This window comes from Ranitomeya imitator, chromosome 8 (genome assembly GCF_032444005.1).
Source record: "Ranitomeya imitator isolate aRanImi1 chromosome 8, aRanImi1.pri, whole genome shotgun sequence".
Taxonomy (NCBI): Eukaryota; Metazoa; Chordata; class Amphibia; order Anura; family Dendrobatidae; genus Ranitomeya; species Ranitomeya imitator.
The window spans coordinates 103,649,135-103,655,134 of record NC_091289.1 but is presented as its reverse complement, the minus strand read 5'-3'; positions in this window follow the sequence as shown (position 1 = coordinate 103,655,134).

The following is a 6,000-nucleotide window of genomic DNA, read 5'->3' as shown; positions in this document are numbered from 1 at the left end:
TTTTGCCCCTATCTACATAATGGGGAAAAAGTGAAAGGAAAAGTGTTGGAGGCGTCGCAGCTACAGCAACAAAATTTTGCACAGTCACACGTCTGGACCCTGAGAGCGTCATAGGCTATGTTGTGAGGTGAAATATTAACCCCGCGCTTTCCAATTCACCAAACAATTTTGCCCCTATCTACATAATGGGGAAAAAAGTGAAAGGAAAAGTGTTGGAGGCGTCGCAGCTACAGAAACAAAATTTTGCACAGTCACACATCGGGACCCTGAGAGCGTCATAGGCTTCATTGTGAGGTGAAATTTTAACCCCGCGCGTTCCAATTCACCAAACAATTTTGCCCCTATCTACATAATGGGGAAAAAAGTGAAAGGAAAAGTGTTGGAAGCGTCGCAGCTACAGCAACAAAATTTTGCACAGTCACACGTCGGGACCCTGAGAGCATCATAGGCTTCGTTGTGAGGTGAAATTTTAACCCCGCGCGTTCCAATTCACCAAACAATTTTGCCCCTATCTACATAATGGGGAAAAAAGTGAAAGGAAAAGTGTTGGAGGCGTCGCAGCTACAGAAACAAAATTTTGCACAGTCACACGTCTGGACCCTGAGAGCGTCATAGGCTTCGTTGTGAGGTGAAATATTCACCCCGCGCTTTTCAATTCACCAAACAATTTTGCCCCTATCTACATAATGGGGAAAAAGTGAAAGGAAAAGTGTTGGAGGCGTCGCAGCTACAGCAACAAAATTTTGCACAGTCACACGTCTGGACCCCGAGAGCGTCATAGGCTATGTTGTGAGGTGAAATATTAACCCCGCGCTTTCCAATTCACCAAACAATTTTGCCCCTATCTACATAATGGGGAAAAAAGTGAAAGGAAAAGTGTTGGAGGCGTCACAGCTACAGAAACAAAATTTTGCACAGTCACACGTCTGGACTCTGAGAGCGTCATAGGCTTCGTTGTGAGGTGAAATTTTAACCCCGCGCGTTCCAATTCACCAAACAATTTTGCCCCTATCTACATAATGGGGAAAAAGTGAAAGGAAAAGTGTTGGAAGCGTCACAGCTACAGCAACAAAATTTTGCACAGTCACACGTCTGGACCCTGAGAGCGTCATAGGCTATGTTGTGAGGTGAAATTTTAACCCCGCGCTTTCCAATTCACCAAACAATTTTGCCCCTATCTACATAATGGGAAAAAATGAAAGGAAAAGTGTAGGAGGTAAATTGACAGCTGCCAGATGTGAACAAGGGGGACTTAAAGAATGAGAGCGATGGCGCCAAAGAGTATATACCGTACAGTTGCTAAGGTGGGGCCTCGACATGGGATACTCACCACACACGGGGATATGAACACACACAATGCGCCACACACTACCATGTGCTTGAACACATATTACCCTCAGCACACATTATACACCAACCTCGCCACATAAAAGTCAAAACACAAAAGTCGCCACTCAAAACTCGCCACGCGCAGAACTCGCCACATGCAAAAACTAGGCTCTTGCAAAACTCGCCACAAGTGCAAAATTCTCCTCATGAAAAACTCGCCACACGCAAAACTTGCACACGCGGAAAAATTGCCACATGCACAAAAGTTGCAATACATGCAAAAGTTGCGTCACACAAAACTTGCACATACTCAAAAGGCACCACACATAATACTCGCAACGCGCAAAACTCGCCATGCACAAAACTTGCTGCACACAACTTGCTACACTAACCTGTCACATGCAACTCGACACACAAAAAGTTGCTACACGCATGTTGCCACACAAAACTCATCTCACAAAAGTCGCTACATGCATGTCGTCACACGCAACTCAACACACACAACTTGACAAACGAAACTCGCCCTAAAACACACACAAGTCTGGTATTATCCTTCAAAAATAAAAATCTGATTAATAAGCAGACAAACTACAACAATTGCACCATATAGGAAATACGGCAGCTGTCAGTCACATGACCTGTCTATTATGTGTATGTGTGAGCTAATATATACTGCCAGGGGGAGGGCTTCCTGTTGGCTGGGGATTTATCAGGCTGCCAATTTAGCTTACAAATACTGAGGTAAAAATACTGAGCAAATAACGTGTGAACGAGGTCTAATACAAGAGGAGATGACACACAGGTACATACTATATACAGGGGAGATGACACACAGATACATACTATATACAGGAGAGATGACACACAGGTATATACTATATAGAGGAGGAGATGACATATAGGTACATATATATACAGGAGGAGATGACATACAGGTATATACTATATACAGGAGGAGATGTCATACAGGTATATGCTATATATAGAAGATGACATGCAGGTATATACTATATGCAGGAGGAGATGACACTCAGATATATACTATATACAGGGGAGATGACACACAGGTATATACTATATACAGGAGGAGATGACATACAGGTATATGCTATATATAGAAGATGACATGCAGGTATATACTATATGCAGGAGGAGATGACACTCAGATATATACTATATACATGGGAGATGACACACAGGTATATACTATATACAGGAGGAGATGACATACAGGTATATACTATATATAGAAGGAGATGACATTCAGGTATATATTATATATAGGGGAGATGACACACAGCAGGTATATACTATATACAGGGGAGATGACATACAGGTATATACTATATACAGGAGATGACATACAGATGTATACTATATATAAGGGAGATGACAAACATGTATATACTGAGGTGATGAGGTGAAAATGAGAGGTGTGAGGTGAAAATGAAAAGGTGTGAGTGCAAAATGAGAGGAGTGAGGAAAAATAGTGGAGTGATCAGAAAATGACAGATGTGAGGTTGAAATGACAAGTGTTAGGGGGGAATGAGAGGAGTGAGGGAGAAAATGAGAGATGTGAGGGGGAAAATGAAAGATGTGATTGGGAAAATGAGAGGCGTGATGGGAAAATAAGAGAAGTGAGGTTCTATAACTAACCACAGATATTTACTATGCCCAGGCAACGCCGGGCTCTTCAGCTAGTATATATATATATACACCTATTCTATGTGTACACATTTATTCTACCTATTCTATTGTAACCTGTCAGTGTAATTTTACTGTACACCGCGCTGAATTGCCGGCTTTTCTCGCTAACACCGCTGCGTATTTCTCGCAAGTCACACTGCTGGTCCGTGTGTAATCCGTATTTTTCGGGCCCCCATAGACTTGCATTGGCGATTTTTTTTGCGCAATAAGGTGACAAACGCAGCATGCTGCGATTTTCTAGGGCTATAGAAAGCCGTATAATACAGATCAGTAAAATACGGCAGATAGGAGCTGGGGCATAGAGAATTAATTGGGCTGTGTGTAATGCGTGTTTTACGGACGTATTTAATGCGCTCATACGTCCGTAAAACTTGCTAGTGTGACGCCAGCCTTAGACTGCGTGTTGCAGTTTCAGTACAATCAGTGTTTTATCAGAAGGAGATTATGACTAGAGGACTAGGTCTCATTTATAAGCCAGTCCAGCTAATCAGTGTAACCCCACCCCCACCACTGATTGGGAGCTTGCTGACAATGTACAATGTACACAGGAATCTGCTAATCAGGGGTGTGGGGCGGGTTATACACAGTTCAGCATTCATTGCACTGTTACTTCTTCATCACAGAAAAGGTATTCTATCAAAACTGCACCAAGTAGCCCAGTAATTGATACATTTCTAGAATCAGGCTCTCTGCCCCCTACATCATGCTATACATAGCACAAACCTGCTGGCAGATTCCCTATAGACTATGTTTCTTTCTAGAGACCACACATTAAGTAACTTCCTAGACCACATATTTCAAAATATCTGTGTAGTAACATGATGTTTGAGAGTTTTTGCAATTGGATTATGCAATTTTATATGTAACATAACAGCAGTGCATGGAAATAAAGGCTGCTTCTGTAACATACACAGAAAGGAACCACAGTAAGATTACAACAAAATAATTAACCCTTAAATGTATATAGCCGAGGAAGTAAGGATTAGGGAATATATTGCAAAGATGGTAGTGGTGTGTGGTCATTTTTTTAGTGCCACCCAAATAATGTGCCCCAGACATTGCTGAACTGACCCCCTCCCCTTGCCATGACAGTATTGTATAACTGTACATGTATGCTGACTACACATAGGACCTCCAGATATGTGTCGGATTATCTACAACTACACAAAAAAAATAAAGTGAAGGTACATGAGAAATACTGTATTTCCTTAAAAAAAAGGTCGGGAACCCATCGGGTGGACAGGCCCCATTACAATTTGGAGGGTGGGAGGGAAGGGGTTAATCATTTGGAAATACGCATGGGGTGGATCATTGTAGTGTATGTGCAGGGAGTCTGATTGATGGGGTGAGAAATTGGTTGGAGGGTTACAGGATGCTATATAATGGGAAGGGGAGGAATCTTACAGTCTCTTGGTTCCTGGATCCAGCTGCAGCAGGACTAGAAGGACACAGAAGGATGGCATACCTTGCAGCATTATTGGTCCTGTACAGGCAGCCACTGCAGTCCACGGGGCCTAGGTGGTGCAAGAACAACTACGTGCGGCCTGCATATCCCCCCCGGCGGTAGCGGTGAGCCCATCCACACAAAGGCTGCCGTCACACTAGCAGTATTTGGTCAGTATTTTACATCACTATTTGTAAGCCAAAACCAGGAGTGGAACAATTAGAGGAAAAGTATAATAGAAACATATGCACCACTTCTGTATTTATCACCCACTCCTGGTTTTGGCTTACAGATACTGAGGTAAAATACTGACCAAATACTGATAGTGAGACGGCAGCCAAAAAGTGAGGTGTATGTTTGCTTTGAGGGCCTGGTGGGAGCGCACTTGACAAAGGAGGAAAGGAATAAGATTTGTAAGGGAGAGTATGTGGAGATATGTTTTTTACTCCCGTTAGAAAAGTTTAATTTAGACAAGATGAAGCCCAGTGATTCTAAAAATGATAATGATGAGTAAGAAAAATGTAGGGATCAGTTAATTCTGAGGATATTTTCTAACTGGTAACAGGCATTTGCGATCTTGGCCATTCTGATCGAAGAAAAAGAATCACAACCTTGTTCCGCTTTCTTTGGTTACGTGAATGCAATTGGGGAGGCGTACAGGGTTTACGGTGACCTGGCTTGGCTGTGGTATGATGAGCAATTTAGGTAGAGGAAGGCTATGCAGCAGGGTATACAGTGAGACCATAAGCACATATCCTTGTGGATGCAACTAATGACCCCTTCCTCTCAACCCTTTTAGGGTGATGCTGAGGTATCCTGCTTAGCGAGTGGTCCTAAGCGTCTCAGATAAGGAGGTTTTGTTGGCAATTCAAAGAGGGACAGTGAAAATATGGCGCCTTGTGCAAGTTCAAATGTTCCTGTTGCAGATTTAGTCATAGCTTGTCCAAGTGCTTCAATCAGTCAAAGAGTAAGCCAGGTGAGAGTGTTGGAAAAAGGGAGGACCCTGGTGAAGGCCGCAGTGATGGCACCGTTTCTAAATAGGTACCCACATTTGGAATCGGCAGAGTTAATTTGTTTAAACTTTTCTGATGATTTCAGGATCCTGTAGGATCCTGTTTGATCCTGGGGCCCTGATATTTCGGCCAGGTAATTTAAAGTCGGCAAAGAAACATCCTGGGGTAGTAAAAGCGAAACTGAGCAAGGAAGTCTAATTAGGTCCTATGGCAGGTTCATTCAAGGACCCTCCCTTGCCTAACTTGAGAATTTCACCTCTGGGGGTGGTTCTGAAATGGGAACCTAATAATTTAGGTCTTAAACATCATTTGTCGTACCCAGCCGATGTTTCACTTAATGATTGTATTTCTCCAGAGTTATCATTTGACAGGGCATTGGATTTGGTGAGGAAAGCAGTGTTGAGGGCATTGATGTCAATATCCCACATTGAGGTGGCATTTTGTTTGCATCCCGTGCACCCCGACAGCCTTCATTTGTTGAGGTTTACCCATGGGTTGCTCTATCTT